A 10588-nucleotide genomic window follows, 5' to 3' on the forward strand; every position below is an offset into this window, starting at 1 on the left:
GCTCCAGCGGGAGCGGCCCCGGAGCGGAGCCGGCTGGCAGCAGCGGCGGGGGCTGCGCGGGGCGAAGGCTCTCCCGGCACGGAGCCGGGGAGGAGCTGCGGGGCCGGGGCCGCCCGGCAGAGCCTTTCCTGGGAAACAAAACCTGCGGCTTCCCCACCCTGGCCCCGTGGCGAGGCGGAGGGGCAGCCCCTGAGCAGCAGGGGGTCGTGCTGGGGGGCAGCGAGGACGCGGCTGGAGGCAGAGCTTGCAGGCTTCTCACATTAAGATGAACGTGGAAGGCAGGGAGAGAGGTGGTACAAAAGCACTGCGGGTGCTCGAGCAGGTGAGACATGACTCAGGGGAGGGAGTCACTTGCCCGAAGTTCCACTTGCCTCTCTCAGGAGCAGCCGCGAGAGAAGTTTCCCGTTTGGAGCTGGGCTTCAAAAGGAAGGAATCCGAAACTGCTTCTTCTGGTAAATCCCTAAGTATTGGGGGGGGGGGGGGGGGGGGGGGCATATGAAGCTCACTGCCGTAAGCAGCCAGTAACTTGCACGGGTATTTTAACTATTAAAAATGGTGGCTTGTATTCCCTCTGGGCACAAATGACCTGGCTCTCCCATGTAGGATTCACTGTGGCTGTGAATTGCAATCCAGAGCACCTTCAGGCTTCTGGTGCTCGGGGCTGTGGGGTGTGTTGTGCAGAAAACATCCCAGGCTGTCCGCCCCGCGTCTGCATGTGCATTTCCACAGTTCCTCAGAGTGGGAAAAGGCCAAGAGGCTGGTGGGAAGGGCTTCCTCCCAGGCCTGGGCTTCCTCAAGACACCTCAAGTTTGGTTTTTAAATGTGTCTTTTGTTTCCCAGCCCAGGGCTAAGCTGGAGAAAAGGTGTAGAGGGTAGCAAGTGGGACTCTCATGTTTAGATCCATCCTTGGATTCCAGGTGCTTCCGGTGGGTCTGTGCTGCCTAAGGGAAGGAGACGTTGGGAGTACCTGTTTGTTCACCTGTTGAGCTTGGAGGAGACACTGAGCATGAAATTGCAGGAAGCTGCACCTGTGTAGTGACTGGAGGAGAAGCATCTTGCCCCACATGTCATGGTCATTTCCCCCCTGAGTTCTTGTTTCCCTCTGTGTCTCTATATCCCTCTGTCCTTGCCGTCTGTTGGCACTCTTTTTCTCTGTCCTTCTCCATGCCTCACTCATGTTCCTTTTTATTTTCTGTGGTGCTCCTCGTGACATTGTTCCTCATGGGCTCCTTGTGTCCCGTTCCATATTCCTGTTCTGTTTTAATACCTCTCTGTTGTGCTGCCCACCCCAGTTTAGGGGTTTTTGTTTGTTTATTTGGGGTGTTTTTTTGTTTTGTGGTTTTTTTGGGGGGTTTTGTTTGTTTGTTTTGGGGGTTTTTTTGTGCTTTTGTTGGGTTTTTTTTCCAATTTCATCCTGCACCCCGTTATTCCTTTTCTTCCTGTGTGATCTCTGCTTCCTCTCCCTCTTTCTGCCCCTCGTCTGTGACAGCGACACTGTCAACCCTTCTGGGGGCTGCCCCCCCTTTCTTGTTGCAGCAGAATCCCTTTCTGGGGGGATGTACGTGTTGAAAGGGCTTGAAGGAAGCGCTGCACTGCTGTCCAGGGCAGTTGAACTCGTTCTGTGCCTTCTTTGGGGGTGAGGAAAAGGGGGTGAAGACTCGGGGCTCTGATGCCATTTGGGGCACCCCAAGGTCCCTAGGAGAGCGAGTCGCACTGCGGTGGAGGAGCAGGTGAGCAGGGAATGAGGGGGGGAGGAGTCAAGCTGAGTTGCCCTTCCCAAGAGGGACCCAAAGTTGCCAGAAATTCACAGGGAGGGGTAGGTGTAGAATACTAAAACCTGTCAAGTTTTTCATTTTTATAGGTATTGGAAAAGACAGCCCTTGCTATGCATTAATCAGCTTCAAAGTACCATCAAGTTGCTGCCCCTACAAAGGTTTTGACACAGCCTGATCGTGGTGTCTCCATTCCACTCCACCCCCCTTAGCAGGTGCTTATGGTTGTATGGGGAATCATCGTGGAGCATGCCAACCCAGTTCCATCCTGGGAACAGCACCTGTATTTTACCCTAAAATTTCTGTCCCGTTATAGCTCGTGTTAGGATACAAATGTAACTTCATTTCCTCTGATTTTACCCCCAGTCATCTTTCCATACAAACATTGCTCCACTCTCCAGAGGATTATTGTGAGCAGATGTGAGCTCTGCTCTCCCTTTGGACTGAAAGACAGAGATTTTTTCCCCAAGTTTCTTTTGAACCTCTCCTGCACCTGTTACAAGTTTTCAGTCTCCTGCAGTTTTGTGGGTCAGTCACATGTAAAACAGCACAACTGGCTGGCATGCTCTGCTCATGAGAGGAGATGAGAAGAACCCCCCTGCTCACACCAGACCTGCAGCTGCCAAACCTCACCAAAGCACCTGAGGAGCCCCCAGGGATTGATGGCACAGAAGGGAGGTGATGGAGGACAGCACAGCAGGCAGCCTGCCCCTCCCTCTGGGTGGGAAGAAGGCAGGGCTGGAAACTGTCAGCAACATCCCACCAGGTCTGGCTCATGGTGCCACCCTGAGGGCTTCCCCTGCCTTTGGGCAGTCCCAGCTGCTGCAGCTCACTTGAGAGAGACTCACTGTCTATACTGTGCTTGGCTGCACTGGAGAGGATGAAGCTGAGGACAGCAATGATTGCCTTCCCATGCCCTGACTGCAGACGGGAGGGAGGGCGAGCTCTGTCACCTTGGGAAGGCATCTGCAGACTCACTGCTGCCCATCTCTGGAGCATGGCTCCATGGGGGATCACGGTAAGGACAGCAGTGCTCACCTCAGTGCACCTGAGGTCAGCTTCAGGATCTTGTCATACTGTGGGAGAGCAGAGCTTCTCAGTAAACACCAGCTAGCACACTCACTACCAGTACTAACTCTAACAATTCTTGCCTAAATATTAATACCAATAACACTATGCATATTATTAGGGCTAGTAGAGGCCAGCAGTGTTCCTTATGCTGAGGCTTGCATGAAGAACACAAAATTAATTAATGTTACTGATTATGCTATTGTGGTGTTGAAATACTTGGCCTCCACTGCAGTAGCTCCACACTTATCTCGATGGCCTCCCCCAGCAGGTCCTGCAGCACCTGGATGCAGATCAGCTTCAGCTTCACTGATGTGATAAATAGAGCTCACTCTTTAACATTTTAAAAAGTTTAATAAACAATAAAAGGAAAAAATAATCCAGCACTGGGGTGCTTTTTGCACATAGCTAAAGAGCACAGAGGTAGCTTAAAATCATGTTCATTACATATGGTTACATGCATAGTCATTAGCTTATACATTATTCGAACATTCCTTTGAGGTTTTGATGTTCCAGGAACTCTCTTGTTTGGTTTTAACCTCTGACTTGGCTGCAGAACATTCTGTAAATTAGGTCTACATATTTTATTTCTTCCTGTAGTTTTATCCTATTGCTTCACACTCCCTGATAACGCCAGTAAGAGTCGATAAATCCTTCCTGGATGCTTAAGCTCTTTTTGTCACTGTTGTAACTTGGTAGGGCCAGTCTGCAGTAATAAGAAACAGAATAATTGCTTTACACCATTCTCTGAGTTAGTTACATAGAAGTATTTTAGTTTCTATTTTAACATGTTGCTAAAGCCTACGCTATAATATATTTATCACACTACTATTCGTATGAAATATACAGTGCATACATAAACTGGCATATTACACTATACAAAGCAGTTAAAAGTAAGAAGACGTTGTACCATATCAAAAGACTTGTGATGCAAAAAGCTAATCTATGAATGTGAAAGCCAATATTGTTTTATTATCTATAACATCCGACGACTGGGGGAAAACGAGGGTGAGCAGCGAGCCCGCAGCAGGCGGAGGGCGGGCAGAGGGACGCGGGCACTTAACTTTGGCCAGGGTGCTGCTCTCGGCCAGTCGGAGCAGACAAAGTCCCCCCAGAAGCGGAAGCACTGCGGGAGAAGAGGCGCCCAGAGCCCGCAGCGGGCTCTGCATGCCCTCCCCACTCCCCGCTGCGGAGCCCCCTCCTCACCATGCCGCCGCCGCTCCCTGGTCCGCCCTGCTGTCGGGGTGTCCGCCTTTGCGGCCCGGAACCACTCCCGGGCTGCGCCCCTCCCCGCCCCCTGCCCTGAGTGCCGATGGGGCTCTCCGGAGGGGCTCTGCGGGGTCTTTTCGCCGGGACCTGGGCACGAGAGAGGGCCGGAGAAGGGTACGGGGCTCTCGCGAACAGGACCCCCGGTGCCCGCGAACCCTCCGAGCAGCCCGGGCTCCGCCTCACGCTCCCACTGGCCGCACCCTCACGGCGCCTAAACCTGCCAATCACGGCCCGCCTTTTCCCGCCCTGTCCAATCACAGCCGCCCTTTCAATCCGAGCACGGTCCCGCCAATCTCAGCCCGCTCAGTCGCGGCCCGGCCCCTCAGCCTGGCCCCACTCCCCCGTACGCCTGAGACGCCGCTCCCGCCACCGCCGCTTTGGGAGCCGGTGGAGCTGCCGCAGCCTCGGCAGGCGCTGTTGGGGCCGGGAAGGGCGGGCGGGAGCTTCCAGTTCAGGTTCTGGCCGGGATTTCTCCCAGGGAAACGGGCAGACGGCGGGGAGCAGGCGGACGCGGCCCCTGCAGCGGGGCAGGAGCAGCACTTGAGGGGACCGCGGGGGGTCGCGGAGCCGAGAATGGCGGGAATGGGAGGGCTGGGATTGGTGGGGCCGGCGCTGCGTCGGGTTGTGATTGGCTGGCTGGCCCGGCCCTGGAGGATAAATAGCGTGCGTTGGGGTGGCGCGGGTGTCAGTTCGGCGGCGGAGCTGGGAGCGACGGGATGCAGCGATGCGTGATCCGACGAGCGGCGCTGCGCCAGGACGGGACCTCCGCGGCAGCTGATCTGGGGAGCGCTGGTGAGCAGGGACGCGACGCCTCCGGCAGCGTCTGGGGGCTGGTGCTGTCCAGTTCTTCCCGCCGGGCCCTGCGCGGCTTGGGTAGCCGGCGGCTGGTGTGGGGCCTGGAGTGGCATGGGGGTGACTGGCTGTTCTTACTGGAGGCCGGGAAGTAGACGTTTTGCGATTTCTGGATTAAACTAATGTTCAGAATACTGCAAATAAAGTTGATTTTCTGCATTTTAGTTATTTTGTTTTTTGCTTCTAGTAATGATGATTTTTTTCATTATTTTGTTATTATTTTGCTTGTTACATTTTTTTGGTTTAATTTGTTTTCTTTACTAGATATCTGATGGTAATTCAGTAAGGGTTGTGGGACTGGGGCTGAAACACCAGTTGTGAGATCAGTGGGGACAAACCCCCAGGGTGTGGAATAAGGACTTTGGCATGAGTCAGGCCCAAAACAATGTGGAGCGGTGGAAATGCTGGGGCTAGATAGATGCTATGGGAGAAGGGCATGGAGCTGCAGCGCGGGGCCTGCAGGACATCCCTGGGGGTTCCCAGCCCCTGCCCCGTGGTACCAAGCACAGGCTGAGTGTGTGGGGGCTCAGGGGGTTTAAGGGCCCAAAACCAGCCCAAGGGTACCTTTTGGGATGGGGGAGCAGGAACCTGGTAGCTATACCCAACCCCTGGAGCTGCCTGGGGGGGGAGGTGAGGGGGCCTTTTTGCAGGTGCTGGGCTGAGACCCAGGGTGACAGAGAAGGTTGGGTTTCAGGCCTCAAGTGTCCCCCAAGTTGGAATCCCATTAGGGTGGGTGGGACATCTAGACACATTGAAATGATGGCAGTAACTGATTTGTGACCTTATCAACAGCCTCAAGCTGCAGTGAGAAGGAGAAGCAGCTTTTAGCTGCAGGCAGTAGGAAGCTGAGGAGCTGGAGCTGAGGCAGCAGAGCTGGAGGAGACAGAAATATGGTAGGGTTTGGGGTAAAACCCCTGTGGGGCTGGGGATATGGAATGTGGAGCTGGGAGGTGAACGGCATGGTCAGACCTAAAATTGCTGTAAGGGCTGCGATCTGAGCTCAAACCAGCCAGAGTTAGAGCTAAAACAAAGATCCTGCCCTGAGAAGCACAAGTAGCGTTATGTGGTACTGCTGGGAAGATGTTGAGCAGGAAGAGCAACAAAAGAGCTGGCAGTGAAATAAAGCTTGTGGGACTGGAACTGAAATCACTGGGGCCAGGGTGCAGACTGCAGTGCTGCAGCATCAATCACAGCTCAAAGGGATACTCTCTGTAGATTCAGAGAGTAATCATAGAATAGGACAAAAAATGAAAAAGCTGGAATTAGAATAACAATTGCCAGAATGGGGTGAGAATGGTGTTTCTGGACCTGGAGGTGGAACGTCGCAACTACGCCCAAAATCAAAACCCTGTTGTCTCAACCGGGAGGAGTTTTGCCTGGCACAGCTGGAGAACAGCACAGCAGGAGCTGGAAGAAGAGAGCTGGCAGTGAAATAAAGCTTGTGGGTCAGGAGCTGAAAGGGCTGAAATCACTGGGCCTGCAGTTGTCATCATTGCATTTCTGGGATCAGGGCTGAACAAGGCGAAGCAACGTTAGGGCTAACACAGAGACTGTATAGTTCTTGCGCCGAAACCACTGTAGGCTTGTGGCATGGATGCAGGGGCTGGGTATTGTGACTGAAAGTCGAATAGGTTTTTTGTTGTGGAAACGGGGCCTGCAACCTTGTGCCTGAAAACCCCGTCGATGGCAGTATACTGCCAAGGTCTGTGGTGGCACCTCTAGTAAAGTGAAATCATTGTGGGGCTGGGGTTGTAGTTGAAAATGGAAAAGAAACTGTAAGACTGAGAATAAGGCTGTTGGCATTGAGGGGAAATGATGCACAGGCTTCTCAGTGCTGGGGGACTGTTGGATGGGAGCTGTCATCATTGCGTCTCTTGGATCGGGGCTGAACACGGCATGGGAACCATAGGGCTGGCACAGAGACATTATTGTTCTTGCGCCACAACACCTGTAGGCCTGTGACAGAGTCAAAGTAGAATAGGTTGTGTGGCACGCAAATGAGGGCTTCAACCTTGCGCCTGAAAACCGCGTCGATGGCAGGATACTGCCTAGGTGTGTGATGGTACCTCTAGGGATGGAGCAGAACTCGCTGTGGGGCTGGGAAGTGGACTGCAGGGCTGGGACTTTGAATGAAAATAGAAAAGAATCTAAAGGGCTGGAAATCGGACTCTTGGCATTGAGGCAAAATGAGGCAGGGTCAGTCTACGTGCCTGGGGATTGTTGGGCAGGCCCTGATATGATGGTGAGGCGTGTATATTGATGGTGGGGTGGGCTTAGAGACTCTCGGGTGGGAGCTGCAGTGTTGCAGAGCCGGAGCCAAGACCAAGGTGCTGCCCTTTGAAGCTGGAGAATCACAGAGCTGGAGCTGGAAGAAGAGAGCTGGCAGTGGAATAAAGCTTGTGGGTCAGGAGCTGAAAGAGCTGAAGTCACTGGGCCTGCTGGTGTCATCATTGCGTCTCTGGGATGGGGGCTGAACCCGGCATAGGAACCACAGGGCTGCCACAGAGACTGTGCTGGTTATGCGCCGAAAGCACTGTAGGCCTGTGACATGCATCCAGGGGCTGGGTATTGTGACTAAAAGTAGAACGGGTTGTGTGGAGTGGAAAAGGGCCCTGCAACTTTGCGCCTGAAAACCCCGTTGATGGCAGGATACTGCCTAGGTGTGTGATGGTACCTCTAGGGATGGAGCAGAACTCGCTGTGGGGCTGGGAAGTGGACTGCAGGGCTGGGACTTTGAATGAAAATAGAAAAGAATCTAAAGGGCTGGAAATCGGACTCTTGGCATTGAGGCAAAATGAGGCAGGGTCAGTCAACGTGCCTGGGGATTGTTGGGCAGGCCCTGATGTGATGGTGAGGCGTGTATATTGATGGTGGGGTGGGCTTAGAGACTCTCGGGTGGGAGCTGCAGTGTTGCAGAGCCGGAGCCAAGACCAAGGTGCTGCCCTTTGAAGCTGGAGAAACACAGAGCTGGAGCTGGAAGAAGAGAGCTGGCAGTGGAATAAAGCTTGTGGGTCAGGAGCTGAAAGAGCTGAAGTCACTGGGCCTGCTGGTGTCATCATTGCGTCTCTGGGATGGGGGCTGAACCCGGCATAGGAACCACAGGGCTGCCACAGAGACTGTGCTGGTTATGCGCCGAAAGCACTGTAGGCCTGTGACATGCATCCAGGGGCTGGGTATTGTGACTAAAAGTAGAACGGGTTGTGTGGAGTGGAAAAGGGCCCTGCAACATTGCGCCTGAAAACCCCGTCGATGGCAGGATACTGCCTAGGTGTGTGATGGTACCTCTAGGGATGGAGCAGAACTCGCTGTGGGGCTGGGAAGTGGACTGCAGGGCTGGGACTTTGAATGAAAATGGAAAAGAATCTAAAGGGCTGGAAATCGGACTCTTGGCATTGAGGCAAAATGAGGCAGGGTCAGTCAACGTGCCTGGGGATTGTTGGGCAGGCCCTGATGTGATGGTGAGGCGTGTATATTGATGGTGGGGTGGGCTTAGAGACTCTCGGGTAGGTGCTGCAGTGTTGCAGAGCCGGAGCCAAGACCAAGGTGCTGCCCTTTGAAGCTGGAGAAACACAGAGCTGGAGCTGGAAGAAGAGAGCTGGCAGTGGAATAAAGCTTGTGGGTCAGGAGCTGAAAGAGCTGAAGTCACTGGGCCTGCTGGTGTCATCATTGCGTCTCTGGGATGGGGGCTGAACCCGGCATAGGAACCACAGGGCTGCCACAGAGACTGTGCTGGTTATGCGCCGAAAGTACTGTAGGCCTGTGACATGCATCCGGGGGCTGGGTATTGTGACTAAAAGTAGAACGGGTTGTGTGGAGTGGAAAAGGGCCCTGCAACTTTGTGCCTGAAAACCCCGTCGATGGCAGGATACTGCCTAGGTGTGTGATGGTACCTCTAGGGATGGAGCAGAACTCGCTGTGGGGCTGGGAAGTGGACTGCAGGGCTGGGACTTTGAATGAAAATAGAAAAGAATCTAAAGGACTGGAAATCGGACTCTTGGCATTGAGGCAAAATGAGGCAGGGTCAGTCAACGTGCCTGGGGATTGTTGGGCAGGCCCTGATGTGATGGTGAGGCGTGTATATTGATGGTGGGGTGGGCTTAGAGACTCTCGGGTGGGAGCTGCAGTGTTGCAGAGCCGGAGCCAAGACCAAGGTGCTGCCCTTTGAAGCTGGAGAAACACAGAGCTGGAGCTGGAAGAAGAGAGCTGGCAGTGGAATAAAGCTTGTGGGTCAGGAGCTGAAAGAGCTGAAGTCACTGGGCCTGCTGGTGTCATCATTGCGTCTCTGGGATGGGGGCTGAACCCGGCATAGGAGCCACAGGGCTGCCACAGAGACTGTGCTGGTTATGCGCCGAAAGCACTGTAGGCCTGTGACATGCATCCAGGGGCTGGGTATTGTGACTAAAAGTAGAACGGGTTGTGTGGAGTGGAAAAGGGCCCTGCAACTTTGCGCCTGAAAACCCCGTCGATGGCAGGATACTGCCTAGGTGTGTGATGGTACCTCTAGGGATGGAGCAGAACTCGCTGTGGGGCTGGGAAGTGGACTGCAGGGCTGGGACTTTGAATGAAAATAGAAAAGAATCTAAAGGACTGGAAATCGGACTCTTGGCATTGAGGCAAAATGAGGCAGGGTCAGACTACGTGCCTGGGGATTGTTGGGCAGGCCCTGATGTGATGGTGAGGCGTGTATATTGATGGTGGGGTGGGCTTAGAGACTCTCGGGTGGGAGCTGCAGTGTTGCAGAGCCGGAGCCAAGACCAAGGTGCTGCCCTTTGAAGCTGGAGAAACACAGAGCTGGAGCTGGAAGAAGAGAGCTGGCAGTGGAATAAAGCTTGTGGGTCAGGAGCTGAAAGAGCTGAAGTCACTGGGCCTGCTGGTGTCATCATTGCGTCTCTGGGATGGGGGCTGAACACGGCATAGGAACCACAGGGCTGCCACAGAGACTGTGCTGGTTATGCGCCGAAAGCACTGTAGGCCTGTGACATGCATCCAGGGGCTGGGTATTGTGACTAAAAGTAGAACGGGTTGTGTGGAGTGGAAAAGGGCCCTGCAACTTTGCGCCTGAAAACCCCGTCGATGGCAGGATACTGCCTAGGTGTGTGATGGTACCTCTAGGGATGGAGCAGAACTCGCTGTGGGGCTGGGAAGTGGACTGCAGGGCTGGGACTTTGAATGAAAATAGAAAAGAATCTAAAGGGCTGGAAATCGGACTCTTGGCATTGAGGCAAAATGAGGCAGGGTCAGTCAACGTGCCTGGGGATTGTTGGGCAGGCCCTGATGTGATGGTGAGGTGTGTATATTGATGGTGGGGTGGGCTTAGAGACTCTCGGGTGGGAGCTGCAGTGTTGCAGAGCCGGAGCCAAGACCAAGGTGCTGCCCTTTGAAGCTGGAGAATCACAGAGCTGGAGCTGGAAGAAGAGAGCTGGCAGTGGAATAAAGCTTGTGGGTCAAGAGCTGAAAGAGCTGAATTCACTGGGCCTGCTGGTGTCATCATTGCGTCTCTGGGATGGGGGCTGAACCCGGCATAGGAGCCACAGGGCTGCCACAGAGACTGTGCTGGTTATGCGCCGAAAGCACTGTAGGCCTGTGACATGCATCCAGGGGCTGGGTATTGTGACTAAAAGTAGAAC

General features: G+C 54.0%; 1 long non-coding RNA gene across 1 annotated transcript; it reads left to right on the forward strand.

Annotated features, from left to right (window-relative positions):
• LOC311151649 lies at positions 1 to 2161 on the forward strand. The gene is made up of 3 exons (XR_014616013.1): positions 1 to 452; positions 918 to 1730; positions 1862 to 2161. It is a non-coding gene; the product is annotated as an uncharacterized lncRNA (long non-coding RNA).
• Positions 2162 to 10588: the final 8427 nt, after the last annotated feature.

Source organism: Fringilla coelebs (genome assembly GCF_963513975.1).
Source record: "Fringilla coelebs genome assembly, chromosome: 1".
NCBI classification, from domain to species: domain Eukaryota; kingdom Metazoa; phylum Chordata; class Aves; order Passeriformes; family Fringillidae; genus Fringilla; species Fringilla coelebs.